Genomic DNA, 19,178 nt, shown 5'->3' on the forward strand with positions numbered 1-19,178 from the left:
CTCGACCCTCAGCCTCACCGGGGGTCTAACCCTAAACCTAGCACCAGCCGTGACCCTGACCCTTAGGCCTCCCCCGCAGCCTGAAGCCTGAGGCCTAGCCTAACGGCACGCCTCGCGCTACGACGCAAGCGCCCCCTATCACGCATCCGCACCCCGATCTCGACCCTCAGCCTCACCGGGGGCCTAACACTAACCCTAGCCCCAGCCCTGACCCTGACCGCTAGGCCTCCCCCGCAGCCTGAAGCCTGAGGCCTAGCCTAACGGAACACCAAGACCTACGACGCCCAGGGCCCCGAACACTCATCCGAACCACGATCTCGACCGTCAGCCTCACCGGGGGCCTAACCCTAACCCTAGCCCCAGCCCTGACCCTGACCCCTAGGCCTCCCCAGCAGCCTGAAGCCTGAGGCCTAGCCTAACGGCACGCTGCGCCCTGCGACGCACAAGCCCCCTAACACGCATCTGCACCCCGATCTCGACCCTCAGCCTCACCGGGGGCCTAACCCTAACCCTAGCCCCAGCCCTGACCTTGACCCCTAGGCCTCCCCCGCAGCCTGAAGCCTGTGGCCTAGCCTAACGGCACGCCGTGCCCTACGACGCACACGCCCCCTAACACGCATCCGCACCCCGATCTCGACCCTCAGCCTCACCGGGGGCCAAATCCTAACCCTAGCCCCGGCCCTGACCCTGACCCCTAGGGCTCCCCTGCTGCCTGAAGCCTGAGGCCTAGCCTAACGGCACGCTGCGCCCTGCGACGCACAAGCCCCCTAACACTCATCTGCACCCCGATCTCGACCCTCAGCCTCACCGGGGGCCTAACCCTAACTCTAGCCCCAGCCCTGACGCTGACCCCTGGGCCTCCCCCGCAGCCTGAAGCCTGAGGCCTAGCCTAACAGCATGCCAGGCCCCACGACGCCCACGCCCCCGAACACGCATCCGCACCCCGATCTCGACCCTCAGCCTCACCGGGGGACTAACCCTAACCCTAGCCCCAGGCTTGACCCTGACACCTAGGCCTTCCCCGCATCCTGAAGCCTGAGGCCTAGCCTAAGGGCACGCCGCGCCCTACGACGCCCACGCCCCCTAACACGAATCCGCAACCAGATCTCGACCCTCAGCCTCACCGGAGGCCTAACCCTAACCCTAGTCCCTGCCATGACCCTGACCACTAGGCCTCCCCCACAGCCTGAAGCCTGTGGCCTAGCCTAACGGCACACCGCGCCCTACGAAGCCCACGCACGCTAAGACGTATCCGCACCCCGATCTCGACCCTCAGCCTCACCGGGGGCCTAACACTAACCCCAGCCCCAGGTTTGACCCTGACCCTAGGCCACCCCCGCAGCCTGAAGCCTGAGGCCTAGCCTAACGGCACGCCACGCCCTTCGACGCACACGCCCCCTAACACGCATCCGCACACCGATCTCGACCCTCAGCCTCACCGGGGGCCTAACCCTAACCATAGGCCCAGCCCTGAACCTGACACCTAGGCCACCCCGCAGCCTGAAGCCTGAGGCCTAGCCTAAAGGCACGCAGCGCCCTACGACGCACACGCCCCCTAACACGCATCCGCACCCCGATCTCGACCCTCAGCCTCACCGGGGGCCTAACCCTATCCCTAGCCCCAGCCCTGACCCTGACCGGTAGGCCTCCCCCACAGCCTGAAGCCGGTGGCCTAGCCTAACGGCGCACCATGCCCTACGACGCACACGCCCCCTAACACGCATCCGCACCGTGATCTCGACCCTCAGCCTCACCGGGGGCCTAACCATAACCCTAGCCCCATCCCTGACCCTGACATCTAGCCCTCCCCCGCAGCCTGAAGCCTGAGGCCTAACCTAACAGCACGCCGCGCCCTACGACGCACACGCCCCCTAACACGCATCCGCACCCCGATCTCGACCCTCAGCCTCACCGAGGGCCGAACCCTAACTCTAGCCCCAGCCCTGACCCTGACACCTGGGCCTCCCCCGCAGCCTGAAGCCTGAGGCCTAGCCTAACGGCATGCCAAGCCCTAGGACGCCCACGCCCCCGAACACGCATCCGCACCCCGATCTCGACCCTCAGCCTCACCGGGGGCCTAACCCTAACCCTAGCCCCAGCCCTGAACCTGACACCTAGGCCACCCCCGCAGCCTGAAGCCTGAGGCCTAGCCAAACGGCACGCAGCGCCCTACGACGCACACGCCCCCTAACACGCATCCGCACCCCGATCTCGACCCTCAGCCTCACCGGAGGCCTAACCCTAACCCTAGCCCCAGCCATGACCCTGACTCCTAGGCCTCCCCGACAGCCTGAAGCCTGTGGCCTAGCCTAACGGCACACCGTGCCCTACGACGCACACGCCCCCGAACACACATCCGCACCCCGATCTCGACCCTCAGCCTCACCGGGGGCCTAACCATAACCCTAGCCCCATCCTTGACCCTGACCCATAGGCCTGCCCCGCAGCGTGAAGCCTGAGGCCTAACCTAACGGAACGCCGCGCCCTACGACGCACACGCCCCCTAACACGCATCCGCACCCCGATCTCGACCCTCAGCCTCACCGGAGGCCTAACCCTAACCCTAGCCCCAGGCTTGAACCTGACCCCTAGGCCTCCCCGGCAGCCTGAAGCCTGAGGCCTAGCCTAATGGCACGCCACCCGCTACGACGCACACGCACCCTAACACGCATCCGGACCCCGATCTCGACCCTCAGCCTCACCGGGGGCATAACCCTAACCCAAGCCCCAGCCCTGACCCTGACCCCTAGGCCTCCCCCGCAGCCTGAAGCCTGAGGTCTAGCCTAATGGCACGCCGCGCGCTACCTCGCACACGCCACCTAACACGCATCCGCACCCCGATCTCGACCCTCAGCCTCACCGGGGGTCTAACCCTAAACCTAGCACCAGCCGTGACCCTGACCCCTAGGCCTCCCCCGCAGCCTGAAGCCTGAGGACTAGCCTAATGGCACGCCGCACCCTACGACGCCCACGCCCCCTAACACGCATCCGCACCCCGATCTCGACCCTCAGCCTCACCGGGGGCCTAACCGTAACCCTAGCACCAGCCGCTACCCTGGCCCCTAGGCCTCCCCCGCAGCCTGAAGCCTGAGGCCTAGCCTAACGGCACGCCACGCGCTACGACGCAAGCGCCCCCTATCACGCATCCGCACCCCGATCTCGACCCTCAGCCTCACCGGGGGCCTAACACTAACCCTAGCCCCAGCCCTGACCCTGACCGCTAGGCCTCCCCCGCAGCCTGAAGCCTGAGGCCTAGCCTAACGGAACACCAAGACCTACGACGCCCAGGGCCCCGAACACTCATCCGAACCACGATCTCGACCGTCAGCCTCACCGGGGGCCTAACCCTAACCCTAGCCCCAGCCCTGACCCTGACCCCTAGGCCTCCCGAGCAGCCTGAAGCCTGAGGCCTAGCCTAACGGCACGCTGCGCCCTGCGACGCACAAGCCCCCTAACACGCATCTGCACCCCGATCTCGACCCTCAGCCTCACCGGGGGCCTAACCCTAACCCTAGCCCCAGCCCTGACCTTGACCCCTAGGCCTCCCCCGCAGCCTGAAGCCTGTGGCCTAGCCTAACGGCACGCCGTGCCCTACGACGCACACGCCCCCTAACACGCATCCGCACCCCGATCTCGACCCTCAGCCTCACCGGGGGCCAAATCCTAACCCTAGCCCCGGCCCTGACCCTGACCCCTAGGCCTCCCCTGCTGCCTGAAGCCTGAAGCCTAACCTAACGGCACGCTGCGCCCTACGACGCCCACGCCCCCTAACACGCATCCGCATCGCGATCTCGACCCTCAGCCTCACCGAGGGCCTAAGCCTATCTCTAGCCCCAGCTCTGACCCTGAACTCTGGGCCTCCCCCGCAGCCTGAAGCCTGAGGCCTAGCCTAACGGCACGCCGCGCCCTACGACGCCCACGCCCCCGAACACGCATCCGCACCCCGATGTCGACCCTCAGCCTCACCGGGGGACTAACCCTAACCCTAGCCCCAGCCCTGAAACTGACACCTAGGCCACACCCGCAGCCTGAAGCCTGAGGCGTAGCCTAACAGCACACCGCGCCCTACGACGCACATGCCCCCGAACACGCATCCGCACCCCGATCTCGACCCTCAGCCTCACCGGGGGCATAACCCTAACCCTAGCTCCAGGCTTTACCCTGACCACTAGGCCTCCCCCACAGCCTGAAGCCTGAGGCCTAGCCTAACGGCACGCCACCCCGTACGACACACACGCCCCCTAACATGCATGGGCACCCCGATCTCGACCCTCAGCCTCACCGGGGGCCTAACCCTAACCCTAGCCCCAGCCCTGGCCCTGACCCCTAGGCCTCCCCCGTAGCCTGAAGCCTGAGTCCTAGCCTAATGGCACGCCGCGTCCTACGACGCACACGCCCCCTAACACGCATCCGCACCCCGCTCTCGACCCTCAGCTTCACCGGGGGCCTAACCCTAACCCTAGACCCAGCCCTGACCCTGACCACTAGGCCTCCACCACAGCCTGAAGCCTGAGGCCTAACCTAATGGCACGAAGCGCCCTACGACGCCCACGCCCCCGAACACGCATCCGCACCCCGATCTCGACCCTCAGCCTCACCGGGGGCCTAACCCTAACCCTAGCCCCAGCCCTGAAACTGACACCTAGGCCACACCCGCAGCCTGAAGCCTGAGGCGTAGCCTAACAGCACACCGCGCCCTACGACGCACACGCCCCCGAACACGCATCCGCACCCCGATCTCGACCCTCAGCCTCACCGGGGGCATAACCCTAACCCTAGCACCAGGCTTTACCCTGACCCCTAGGCACCCCCCCCAGCCTGAAGCCTGAGGGCTAGCCTAACGGCACGCCGCGCCCTACGATGCACACGCCCCCTAACACGCATCCGCACCCCGATCTCGACCCTCAGCCTCACCGGGGGCCTAACCCTAACCCTAGCCCCAGCCCTGGCCCTGACCCCTAGGCCTCCCCCGTAGCCTGAAGCCTGAGTCCTAGCCTAATGGCACGCCGCGTCCTACGACGCACACGCCCCCTAACACGCATCCGCACCCCGATCTCGACCCTCAGCTTCACCGGGGGCCTAACCCTAACCCTAGACGCAGCCCTGACCCTGACCCCTAGGCCTCCACCACAGCCTGAAGCCTGAGGCCTAACCTAATGGCACGCAGCGCCCTACGACGCCCACGCCCCCGAACACGCATCCGCACCCCGATCTCGACCCTCAGCCTCACCGGGGGCATAACCCTAACCCTAGCACCAGGCTTTACCCTGACCACTAGGCCTCCCCCACAGCCTGAAGCCTGAGGCCTAGCCTAACGGCACGCCACCCCGTACGACACACACGCCCCCTAACATGCATGGGCACCCCGATCTCGACCCTCAGCCTCACCGGGGGCCTAACCATAACCCTAGCCCCAGCCCTGAAGCTGACACCTAGGCCACCCCCGCACACTGAAGCCTGAGGCCTAGCCTATCGGCACGGCGCGCTCTACGACGCTCAGGCCCGCTAACACGCATCCGCACCCCGATCTCGACCCTCAGCCTCACCGGGGGCCTAACCCTAACCCTAGCTCCAGCCCTGACCCTGACACCTAGGCCTCCCCCGCAGCCTGAAGCCTGAGGCCTAGCCTAAGGGCACGCCGCGCCCTACGATGCACAGGCCCCCTAACACGCATCCGCACACTGATCTCGACCCTCAGCCTCACCGAGGTCCTAACCCTAACCCTAGCCCCAGCCCTGACCCTGACCCCTAGGCCTCCCCGGCAGCCTGAAGCCTGAGGCCTAGCCTAATGGCATGCCGCACCCTACAACACCTACGCCCCCTAACACGCATCCGCACCCCGATCTCGACCCTCAGCCTCACCGGGGGACTAACCCTAACCCTAGCCCCAGGCTTGACCCTGACAACTAGGCCTTCCCCACATCCTGAAGCCTGAGGCCTAGCCTAAGGGCACGCCGCGCCCTACGACGCCCACGCCCCCTAACACGGATCCGCACCCCGATCTCGACCCTCAGCCTCACCCTGGGCCTAAACCTAACCCTAGCCCCAGCCCTGACCCTGACCACTAGGCCTCCCCCGCAGCCTAAAGCCTGAGGCCTAGCCTAACGGCACGCGGCGCCCTACGACGCACACGCCCCTAACACGAATCCCCACCCAGATCTCGACCCTCAGCCTCACCGGAGGCCTAACCCTAACCCTAATCCCTGCCATGACCCTGACCACTAGGCCTCCCCCACAGCCTGAAGCCTGTGGCCTAGCCTAACGGCACACCACGCCCTATGAAGCCCACGCACGCTAAGACGTATCCGCACCCCGATCTCGACCCTCAGCCTCACCGGAGGCCTAACCCTAACCCTAGCCCCAGGCTTGAACCTGACCCCTAGGCCTCCCCGGCAGCCTGAAGCCTGAGGCCTAGCCTAACGGCACGCAACCCGCTACGACGCACACGCACCCTAACACGCATCCGGACCCCGATCTCGACCCTCAGCCTCACCGGGGGCCTAACCCTAACCCTAGCCCCAGCCCTGACCCTGACCCCTAGGCCTCCCCCGCAGCCTGAAGCCTGAGGTCTAGCCTAATGGCACGCCGCGCGCTACCACGCACACGCCCCCTAACACGCATCCGCACCCCGATCTCGACCCTCAGCCTCACCGGGGGTCTAACCCTAAACCTAGCACCAGCCGTGACCCTGACCCTTAGGCCTCCCCCTCAGCCTGAAGCCTGAGGCCTAGCCTAAAGGCACGCCGCGCCCTACGACGCACATGCCCCATAACACGCATCCGCACCCCGATCTCGACCCTCAGCCTCACCGGGGGCATAACCCTAACCCTAGCACCAGGCTTTACCCTGACCACTAGGCCTCCCCCACAGCCTGAAGCCTGAGGCCTAGCCTAACGGCACGCCACCCCGTACGACACCCACGCCCCCTAACACGCATCCGCACCCCGATCTCGACCCTCAGCCTCACCGGGGGACTAACCCTAACCCTAGCCCCAGGCTTGACCCTGACACCTAGGCCTTCCCCACATCCTGAAGCCTGAGTCCTAGCCTAAGGGCACGCCGCGCCCTACGACGCCCACGCCCCCTAACACGGATCCGCACCCCGATCTCGACCCTCAGCCTCACCCTGGGCCTAAACCTAACCCTAGCCCCAGCCCTGACCCTGACCACTAGGCCTCCCCCGCAGCCTAAAGCCTGAGGCCTAGCCTAACGGCACATGGCGCCCTACGACGCACACGCCCCTAACACGAATCCCCACCCAGATCTCGACCCTCAGCCTCACCGGAGGCCTAACCCTAACCCTAGTCCCTGCCATGACCCTGACCACTAGGCCTCCCCCACAGCCTGAAGCCTGTGGCCTAGCCTAACGGCACACCACGCCCTACGAAGCCCACGCACGCTAAGACGTATCCGCACCCCGATCTCGACCCTCAGCCTCACCGGGGGCCTAACACTAACCCCAGCCCCAGGTTTGACCCTGACCCTAGGCCACCCCCGCAGCCTGAAGCCTGAGGCCTAGCCTAACGGCACGCCACGCCCTTCGACGCACACGCCCCCTAACACGCATCCGCACACCGATCTCGACCCTCAGCCTCACCGGGGGCCTAACCCTAACCATAGGCCCAGCCCTGAACCTGACACCAAGGCCACCCCGCAGCCTGAAGCCTGAGGCCTAGCCTAACGGCACGCAGCGCCCTACGACGCACACGCCCCCTAACACGCATCCGCACCCCGATCTCGACCCTCAGCCTCACCGGGGGCCTAACCCTAACCCTAGCCCCAGCCCTGACCCTGACACCTAGGCCTCCCCCGCAGCCTGAAGCCTGAGGCCTAGCCTAAGGGCACGCCGCGCCCTACGACGCACACGCCACCGAACACGCATCCGCACTCCGATCTCGACCCTCAGCCTCACCAGTGGCCTAACCCTAACCCTCGCCCCAGCCCTGACCCTGAACACTAGGCCTCCCCCGCAGCCTGAAGCCTGAGGCCTAGCCTAACGGCACGCCGCGCCCTACGACGCACACGCCCCCTAACACGAATCCAAACACCGATCTCGACCCTCAGCCTCACCGGGGGCCTAACCCTATCCCTAGCCCCAGCCCTGACCCTGACCCCTAGGCCTCCCCCACAGCCTGAAGCCGGTGGCCTAGCCTAACGGCACACCATGCCCTACGACGCACACGCCCCCTAACACGCATCCGCACCCTGATCTCGACCCTCAGCCTCACCGGGGGCCTAACCATAACCCTAGCCCCATCCCTGACCCTGACATCTAGCCCTCCCCCGCAGCCTGAAGCCTGAGGCCTAACCTAACAGCACGCCGCGCCCTACGACGCACACGCCCCCTAACACGCATCCGCACCCCGATCTCGACCCTCAGCCTCACCGAGGGCCGAACCCTAACTCTAGCCCCAGCCCTGACCCTGACACCTGGGCCTCCCCCGCAGCCTGAAGCCTGAGGCCTAGCCTAACGGCATGCCAAGCCCTAGGACGCCCACGCCCCCGAACACGCATCCGCACCCCGATCTCGACCCTCAGCCTCACCGGGGGCCTAACCCTAACCCTAGCCCCAGCCCTGAACCTGACACCTAGGCCACCCCCGCAGCCTGAAGCCTGAGGCCTAGCCAAACGGCACGCAGCGCCCTACGACGCACACGCCCCCTAACACGCATCCGCACCCCGATCTCGACCCTCAGCCTCACCGGGGGCCTAACCATAACCCTAGCCCCATCCCTGACCCTGACCCATAGGCCTGCCCCGCAGCGTGAAGCCTGAGGCCTAACCTAACGGAACGCCGCGCCCTAAGACGCACACGCCCCCTAACACGCATCCGCACCCCGATCTCGACCCTCAGCCTCACCGGAGGCCTAACCCTAACCCTAGCCCCAGGCTTGAACCTGACCCCTAGGCCTCCCCGGCAGCCTGAAGCCTGAGGCCTTGCCTAACGGCACGCCACCCGCTACGACGCACACGCACCCTAACACGCATCCGGACCCCGATCTCGACCCTCAGCCTCACCGGGGGCCTAACCCTAACCCTAGCCCCAGCCCTGACCCTGACCCCTAGGCCTCCCCCGCAGCCTGAAGCCTGAGGTCTAGCCTAATGGCACGCCGCGCGCTACCACGCACACGCCCCCTAACACGCATCCGCACCCCGATCTCGACCCTCAGCCTCACCGGGGGTCTAACCCTAAACCTAGCACCAGCCGTGACCCTGACCCTTAGGCCTCCCCCTCAGCCTGAAGCCTGAGGCCTAGCCTAAAGGCACGCCGCGCCCTACGACGCACATGCCCCATAACACGCATCCGCACCCCGATCTCGACCCTCAGCCTCACCGGGGGCATAACCCTAACCCTAGCACCAGGCTTTACCCTGACCACTAGGCCTCCCCCACAGCCTGAAGCCTGAGGCCTAGCCTAACGGCACGCCACCCCGTACGACACACACGCGCCCTAACATGCATGGGCACCCCGATCTCGACCCTCAGCCTCACCGGGGGCCTAACCCTAACCCTAGCCCCAGCCCTGGCCCTGACCCCTAGGCCTCCCCCGTAGCCTGAAGCCTGAGTCCTAGCCTAATGGCACGCCGCGTCCTACGACGCACACGCCCCCTAACACGCATCCGCACCCCGCTCTCGACCCTCAGCTTCACCGGGGGCCTAACCCTAACCCTAGACCCAGCCCTGACCCTGACCACTAGGCCTCCACCACAGCCTGAAGCCTGAGGCCTAACCTAATGGCACGCAGCGCCCTACGACGCCCACGCCCCCGAACACGCATCCGCACCCCGATCTCGACCCTCAGCCTCACCGGGGGCCTAACCCTAACCCTAGCCCCAGCCCTGAAACTGACACCTAGGCCACACCCGCAGCCTGAAGCCTGAGGCGTAGCCTAACAGCACACCGCGCCCTACGACGCACACGCCCCCGAACACGCATCCGCACCCCGATCTCGACCCTCAGCCTCACCTGGAGCATAACCCTAACCCTAGCACCAGGCTTTACCCTGACCCCTAGGCACCCCCCCCAGCCTGAAGCCTGAGGGCTAGCCTAACGGCACGCCGCGCCCTACGATGCACACGCCCCCTAACACGCATCCGCACCCCGATCTCGACCCTCAGCCTCACCGGGGGCCTAACACTAACCCTAGCCCCAGCCCTGACCCTGACACCTAGGCCTCCCCCGCAGCCTGAAGCCTGAGGCCTACCCTAAGGTCACGCCGCACCCTATGAAGCACACGCCACCAAACACGCATCCGCACCCCGATCTCGACCCTCAGCCTCACCGGGGGCCTAACCCTAACCCTAGCCCCAGCCCTGAAACTGACACCTAGGCCACACCCGCAGCCTGAAGCCTGAGGCGTAGCCTAACAGCACACCGCGCCCTACGACGCACACGCCCCCGAACACGCATCCGCACCCCGATCTCGACCCTCAGCCTCACCGGGGGCATAACCCTAACCCTAGCACCAGGCTTTACCCTGACCACTAGGCCTCCCCCACAGCCTGAAGCCTGAGGCCTAGCCTAACGGCACGCCACCCCGTACGACACACACGCCCCCTAACATGCATGGGCACCCCGATCTCGACCCTCAGCCTCACCGGGGGCCTAACCCTAACCCTAGCCCCAGCCCTGGCCCTGACCCCTAGGCCTCCCCCGTAGCCTGAAGCCTGAGTCCTAGCCTAATGGCACGCCGCGTCCTACGACGCACACGCCCCCTAACACGCATCCGCACCCCGCTCTCGACCCTCAGCTTCACCGGGGGCCTAACCCTAACCCTAGACCCAGCCCTGACCCTGACCACTAGGCCTCCACCACAGCCTGAAGCCTGAGGCCTAACCTAATGGCACGCAGCGCCCTACGACGCCCACGCCCCCGAACACGCATCCGCACCCCGATCTCGACCCTCAGCCTCACCGGGGGCCTAACCCTAACCCTAGCCCCAGCCCTGAAACTGACACCTAGGCCACACCCGCAGCCTGAAGCCTGAGGCCTAGCCTAAAGGCATGCCGCACCCTCCAACACCCACGCCCCCTAACACGAATCCACACGGAGATCTCGACACTCAGCCACACCGAGGGCCTAACCCTAACTCTAGCCCCAGCCCTGACGCTGACCCCTGGGCCTCCCCCGCAGCCTGAAGCCTGAGGCCTAGCCAAACAGCATGCCAGGCCCTACGACGCCCACGCCCCCGAACACGCATCCGCACCCCGATCTCGACCCTCAGCCTCACCGGGGGACTAACCCTAACCCTAGCCCCAGGCTTGACCCTGACACCTAGGCCTCCCCCACATCCTGAAGCCTGAGGCCTAGCCTAAGGGCAGGCCACGCCCTACGACGCCCACGACCCATAACACGCATCCGCACCCCGATCTCGACCCTCAGCCTCACCCTGGGCCTAAACCGAACCCTAGCCCCAGCCCTGAACCTGACCCCTAGGCCTCCCCCGCAGCCTAAAGCCTGAGGCCTAGCCTAACGGCACGCCACGCCCTTCGACGCACACGCCCCCTAACACGAATCCGCACCCAGATCTCGACCCTCAGCCTCACCGGAGGCATAACCCTAAACCTAGCCCTAGCCATGACCCTGACCCCTATGCCTCCCCCACAGCGTGAAGCCTGTGGCCTAGCCTAACGGCACACCGTGCCTTACGACGCACACGCCCCCTAACACGCATCCGCACCCCGATCTCGACCCTCAGCCTCACCGGGGGCCTAACCATAACCCTAGCCCCATCCCTGACCCTGACCCCTAGGCCTCCCCCGCAGCCTGAAGCCTGAGGCCTAGCCTAACGGAACGCCGCGCCCTACGACGCACACGCCCCCTAACACGCATCCGCACCACGATCTCGACCCTGAGCCTCACCGGGGGCCTTACCCTAACCCTAGCCTCAGGCTTGAACCTGACCCCTAGGCCTCCCCGGCAGCCTGACGCCTAAGGCATAGCCTAACGGCACGCCACCCGCTACGACTCACACGCACCCTAACACGCATCCGCACCCCGATCTCGACCCTCAGCCTCACCGGGGGCCTAACCCTAACCCTAGCCCCAGCCCTGAACCTGACACCTAGGCCACACCCGCAGCCTGAAGCCTGAGGCGAAGCCTAATGGCAGGCCGCGCCCTACGACGCACACGCCCCCTAACACGCATCTGCATCCCGATCTCAACCCTCAGCCTCACCGGGGGCCTAACCCTAACCCTAGCTCCAGCCCTGACCCTGACACCTAGGCCTCCCCCGCAGCCTGAAGCCTGAGGCCTAGCCTAAGGGCACGCCGCGCCCTACGACGCACAGGCCCCCTAACATGCATCCGCACACCGATCTCGACCCTCAGCCTCACCGGGGGCCTAACCCTAACCATAGGCCCAGCCCTGAACCTGACACCAAGGCCACCCCGCAGCCTGAAGCCTGAGGCCTAGCCTAACGGCACGCAGCGCCCTACGACGCACACGCCCCCTAACACGCATCCGCACACCGATCTCGACCCTCAGCCTCACCGGGGGCCTAACCCTAACCCTAGCCCCAGCCCTGACCCTGACACCTAGGCCTCCCCCGCAGCCTGAAGCCTGAGGCCTAGCCTAAGGGCACGCCGCGCCCTACGACGCACACGCCACCGAACACGCATCCGCACTCCGATCTCGACCCTCAGCCTCACCAGTGGCCTAACCCTAACCCTCGCCCCAGCCCTGACCCTGAACACTAGGCCTCCCCCGCAGCCTGAAGCCTGAGGCCTAGCCTAACGGCACGCCGCGCCCTACGACGCACACGCCCCCTAACACGAATCCAAACACCGATCTCGACCCTCAGCCTCACCGGGGGCCTAACCCTATCCCTAGCCCCAGCCCTGACCCTGACCCCTAGGCCTCCCCCACAGCCTGAAGCCGGTGGCCTAGCCTAACGGCACACCATGCCCTACGACGCACACGCCCCCTAACACGCATCCGCACCCTGATCTCGACCCTCAGCCTCACCGGGGGCCTAACCATAACCCTAGCCCCATCCCTGACCCTGACATCTAGCCCTCCCCCGCAGCCTGAAGCCTGAGGCCTAACCTAACAGCACGCCGCGCCCTACGACGCACACGCCCCCTAACACGCATCCGCACCCCGATCTCGACCCTCAGCCTCACCGAGGGCCGAACCCTAACTCTAGCCCCAGCCCTGACCCTGACACCTGGGCCTCCCCCGCAGCCTGAAGCCTGAGGCCTAGCCTAACGGCATGCCAAGCCCTAGGACGCCCACGCCCCCGAACACGCATCCGCACCCCGATCTCGACCCTCAGCCTCACCGGGGGCCTAACCCTAACCCTAGCCCCAGCCCTGAACCTGACACCTAGGCCACCCCCGCAGCCTGAAGCCTGAGGCCTAGCCAAACGGCACGCAGCGCCCTACGACGCACACGCCCCCTAACACGCATCCGCACACCGATCTCGACCCTCAGCCTCACCGGGGGCCTAACCATAACCCTAGCCCCATCCCTGACCCTGACCCATAGGCCTGCCCCGCAGCGTGAAGCCTGAGGCCTAACCTAACGGAACGCCGCGCCCTAAGACGCACACGCCCCCTAACACGCATCCGCACCCCGATCTCGACCCTCAGCCTCACCGGAGGCCTAACCCTAACCCTAGCCCCAGGCTTGAACCTGACCCCTAGGCCTCCCCGGCAGCCTATAGCCTGAGGCCTAGCCTAACGGCACGCCACCCGCTACGACGCACACGCACCCTAACACGCATCCGGACCCCGATCTCGACCCTCAGCCTCACCGGGGGCCTAACCCTAACCCTAGCCCCAGCCCTGACCCTGACCCCTAGGCCTCCCCCGCAGCCTGAAGCCTGAGGTCTAGCCTAATGGCACGCCGCGCGCTACCACGCACACGCCCCCTAACACGCATCCGCACCCCGATCTCGACCCTCAGCCTCACCGGGGGTCTAACCCTAAACCTAGCACCAGCCGTGACCCTGATCCTTAGGCCTCCCCCTCAGCCTGAAGCCTGAGGCCTAGCCTAAAGGCACGCCGCGCCCTACGACGCACATGCCCCATAACACGCATCCGCACCCCGATCTCGACCCTCAGCCTCACCGGGGGCATAACCCTAACCCTAGCACCAGGCTTTACCCTGACCACTAGGCCTCCCCCACAGCCTGAAGCCTGAGGCCTAGCCTAACGGCACGCCACCCCGTACGACACCCACGCCCCCTAACACGCATCCGCACCCCGATCTCGACCCTCAGCCTCACCGGGGGACTAACCCTAACCCTAGCCCCAGGCTTGACCCTGACACCTAGGCCTTCCCCACATCCTGAAGCCTGAGTCCTAGCCTAAGGGCACGCCGCGCCCTACGACGCCCACGCCCCCTAACACGGATCCGCACCCCGATCTCGACCCTCAGCCTCACCCTGGGCCTAAACCTAACCCTAGCCCCAGCCCTGACCCTGACCACTAGGCCTCCCCCGCAGCCTAAAGCCTGAGGCCTAGCCTAACGGCACATGGCGCCCTACGACGCACACGCCCCTAACACGAATCCCCACCCAGATCTCGACCCTCAGCCTCACCGGAGGCCTAACCCTAACCCTAGTCCCTGCCATGACCCTGACCACTAGGCCTCCCCCACAGCCTGAAGCCTGTGGCCTAGCCTAACGGCACACCACGCCCTACGAAGCCCACGCACGCTAAGACGTATCCGCACCCCGATCTCGACCCTCAGCCTCACCGGGGGCCTAACACTAACCCCAGCCCCAGGTTTGACCCTGACCCTAGGCCACCCCCGCAGCCTGAAGCCTGAGGCCTAGCCTAACGGCACGCCACGCCCTTCGACGCACACGCCCCCTAACACGCATCCGCACACCGATCTCGACCCTCAGCCTCACCGGGGGCCTAACCCTAACCATAGGCCCAGCCCTGAACCTGACACCAAGGCCACCCCGCAGCCTGAAGCCTGAGGCCTAGCCTAACGGCACGCAGCGCCCTACGACGCACACGCCCCCTAACACGCATCCGCACCCCGATCTCGACCCTCAGCCTCACCGGGGGCCTAACCCTAACCCTAGCCCCAGCCCTGACCCTGACACCTAGGCCTCCCCCGCAGCCTGAAGCCTGAGGCCTAGCCTAAGGGCACGCCGCGCCCTACGACGCACACGCCACCGAACACGCATCCGCACTCCGATCTCGACCCTCAGCCTCACCAGTGGCCTAACCCTAACCCTCGCCCCAGCCCTGACCCTGAACACTAGGCCTCCCCCGCAGCCTGAAGCCTGAGGCCTAGCCTAACGGCACGCCGCGCCCTACGACGCACACGCCCCCTAACACGAATCCAAACACCGATCTCGACCCTCAGCCTCACCGGGGGCCTAACCCTATCCCTAGCCCCAGCCCTGACCCTGACCCCTAGGCCTCCCCCACAGCCTGAAGCCGGTGGCCTAGCCTAACGGCACACCATGCCCTACGACGCACACGCCCCCTAACACGCATCCGCACCCTGATCTCGACCCTCAGCCTCACCGGGGGCCTAACCATAACCCTAGCCCCATCCCTGACCCTGACATCTAGCCCTCCCCCGCAGCCTGAAGCCTGAGGCCTAACCTAACAGCACGCCGCGCCCTACGACGCACACGCCCCCTAACACGCATCCGCACCCCGATCTCGACCCTCAGCCTCACCGAGGGCCGAACCCTAACTCTAGCCCCAGCCCTGACCCTGACACCTGGGCCTCCCCCGCAGCCTGAAGCCTGAGGCCTAGCCTAACGGCATGCCAAGCCCTAGGACGCCCACGCCCCCGAACACGCATCCGCACCCCGATCTCGACCCTCAGCCTCACCGGGGGCCTAACCCTAACCCTAGCCCCAGCCCTGAACCTGACACCTAGGCCACCCCCGCAGCCTGAAGCCTGAGGCCTAGCCAAACGGCACGCAGCGCCCTACGACGCACACGCCCCCTAACACGCATCCGCACCCCGATCTCGACCCTCAGCCTCACCGGGGGCCTAACCATAACCCTAGCCCCATCCCTGACCCTGACCCATAGGCCTGCCCCGCAGCGTGAAGCCTGAGGCCTAACCTAACGGAACGCCGCGCCCTAAGACGCACACGCCCCCTAACACGCATCCGCACCCCGATCTCGACCCTCAGCCTCACCGGAGGCCTAACCCTAACCCTAGCCCCAGGCTTGAACCTGACCCCTAGGCCTCCCCGGCAGCCTGAAGCCTGAGGCCTAGCCTAACGGCACGCCACCCGCTACGACGCACACGCACCCTAACACGCATCCGGACCCCGATCTCGACCCTCAGCCTCACCGGGGGCCTAACCCTAACCCTAGCCCCAGCCCTGACCCTGACCCCTAGGCCTCCCCCGCAGCCTGAAGCCTGAGGTCTAGCCTAATGGCACGCCGCGCGCTACCACGCACACGCCCCCTAACACGCATCCGCACCCCGATCTCGACCCTCAGCCTCACCGGGGGTCTAACCCTAAACCTAGCACCAGCCGTGACCCTGACCCTTAGGCCTCCCCCTCAGCCTGAAGCCTGAGGCCTAGCCTAAAGGCACGCCGCGCCCTACGACGCACATGCCCCATAACACGCATCCGCACCCCGATCTCGACCCTCAGCCTCACCGGGGGCATAACCCTAACCCTAGCACCAGGCTTTACCCTGACCACTAGGCCTCCCCCACAGCCTGAAGCCTGAGGCCTAGCCTAACGGCACGCCACCCCGTACGACACACACGCGCCCTAACATGCATGGGCACCCCGATCTCGACCCTCAGCCTCACCGGGGGCCTAACCCTAACCCTAGCCCCAGCCCTGGCCCTGACCCCTAGGCCTCCCCCGTAGCCTGAAGCCTGAGTCCTAGCCTAATGGCACGCCGCGTCCTACGACGCACACGCCCCCTAACACGCATCCGCACCCCGCTCTCGACCCTCAGCTTCACCGGGGGCCTAACCCTAACCCTAGACCCAGCCCTGACCCTGACCACTAGGCCTCCACCACAGCCTGAAGCCTGAGGCCTAACCTAATGGCACGCAGCGCCCTACGACGCCCACGCCCCCGAACACGCATCCGCACCCCGATCTCGACCCTCAGCCTCACCGGGGGCCTAACCCTAACCCTAGCCCCAGCCCTGAAACTGACACCTAGGCCACACCCGCAGCCTGAAGCCTGAGGCGTAGCCTAACAGCACACCGCGCCCTACGACGCACACGCCCCCGAACACGCATCCGCACCCCGATCTCGACCCTCAGCCTCACCGGGAGCATAACCCTAACCCTAGCACCAGGCTTTACCCTGACCCCTAGGCACCCCCCCCAGCCTGAAGCCTGAGGGCTAGCCTAACGGCACGCCGCGCCCTACGATGCACACGCCCCCTAACACGCATCCGCACCCCGATCTCGACCCTCAGCCTCACCGGGGGCCTAACACTAACCCTAGCCCCAGCCCTGACCCTGACACCTAGGCCTCCCCCGCAGCCTGAAGCCTGAGGCCTACCCTAAGGTCACGCCGCACCCTATGAAGCACACGCCACCAAACACGCATCCGCACCCCGATCTCGACCCTCAGCCTCACCGGGGGCCTAACCCTAACCCTAGCCCCAGCCCTGAAACTGACACCTAGGCCACACCCGCAGCCTGAAGCCTGAGGCGTAGCCTAACAGCACACCGCGCCCTACGACGCACACGCCCCCGAACACGCATCCGCACCCCGATCTCGACCCTCAGCCTCACCGGGGGCATAACCCTAACCCTAGCACCAGGCTTTACCCTGACCACTAGGCCTCCCCCACAGCCTGAAGCCTGAGGCCTAGCCTAACGGCACGCCACCCCGTACGACACACACGCCCCCTAACATGCATGGGCACCCCGATCTCGACCCTCAGCCTCACCGGGGGCCTAACCCTAACCCTAGCCCCAGCCCTGGCCCTGACCCCTAGGCCTCCCCCGTAGCCTGAAGCCTGAGTCCTAGCCTAATGGCACGCCGCGTCCTACGACGCACACGCCCCCTAACACGCATCCGCACCCCGCTCTCGACCCTCAGCTTCACCGGGGGCCTAACCCTAACCCTAGACCCAGCCCTGACCCTGACCACTAGGCCTCCACCACAGCCTGAAGCCTGAGGCCTAACCTAATGGCACGCAGCGCCCTACGACGCCCACGCCCCCGAACACGCATCCGCACCCCGATCTCGACCCTCAGCCTCACCGGGGGCCTAACCCTAACCCTAGCCCCAGCCCTGAAACTGACACCTAGGCCACACCCGCAGCCTGAAGCCTGAGGCCTAGCCTAAAGGCATGCCGCACCCTCCAACACCCACGCCCCCTAACACGAATCCACACGGAGATCTCGACACTCAGCCACACCGAGGGCCTAACCCTAACTCTAGCCCCAGCCCTGACGCTGACCCCTGGGCCTCCCCCACAGCCTGAAGCCTGAGGCCTAGCCAAACAGCATGCCAGGCCCTACGACGCCCACGCCCCCGAACACGCATCCGCACCCCGATCTCGACCCTCAGCCTCACCGGGGGACTAACCCTAACCCTAGCCCCAGGCTTGACCCTGACACCTAGGCCTCCCCCACATCCTGAAGCCTGAGGCCTAGCCTAAGGGCAGGCCACGCCCTACGACGCCCACGACCCATAACACGCATCCGCACCCCGATCTCGACCCTCAGCCTCACCCTGGGCCTAAACCGAACCCTAGCCCCAGCCCTGAACCTGACCCCTAGGCCTCCCCCGCAGCCTAAAGCCTGAGGCCTAGCCTAACGGCACGCCACGCCCCTCGACGCACACGCCCCCTAACACGAATCCGCACCCAGATCTCGACCCTCAGCCTCACCGGAGGCATAACCCTAAACCTAGCCCCAGCCATGACCCTGACCCCTATGCCTCCCCCACAGCGTGAAGCCTGTGGCCTAGCCTAACGGCACACCGTGCCTTACGACGCACACGCCCCCTAACACGCATCCGCACCCCGATCTCGACCCTCAGCCTCACCGGGGGCCTAACCATAACCCTAGCCCCATCCCTGACCCTGACCCCTAGGCCTCCCCCGCAGCCTGAAGCCTGAGGCCTAGCCTAACGGAACGCCGCGCCCTACGACGCACACGCCCCCTAACACGCATCCGCACCACGATCTCGACCCTGAGCCTCACCGGGGGCCTTACCCTAACCCTAGCCTCAGGCTTGAACCTGACCCCTAGGCCT

Source organism: Kogia breviceps, chromosome 3 (genome assembly GCF_026419965.1).
Source record: "Kogia breviceps isolate mKogBre1 chromosome 3, mKogBre1 haplotype 1, whole genome shotgun sequence".
In the NCBI taxonomy this organism is placed as follows: domain Eukaryota; kingdom Metazoa; phylum Chordata; class Mammalia; order Artiodactyla; family Physeteridae; genus Kogia; species Kogia breviceps.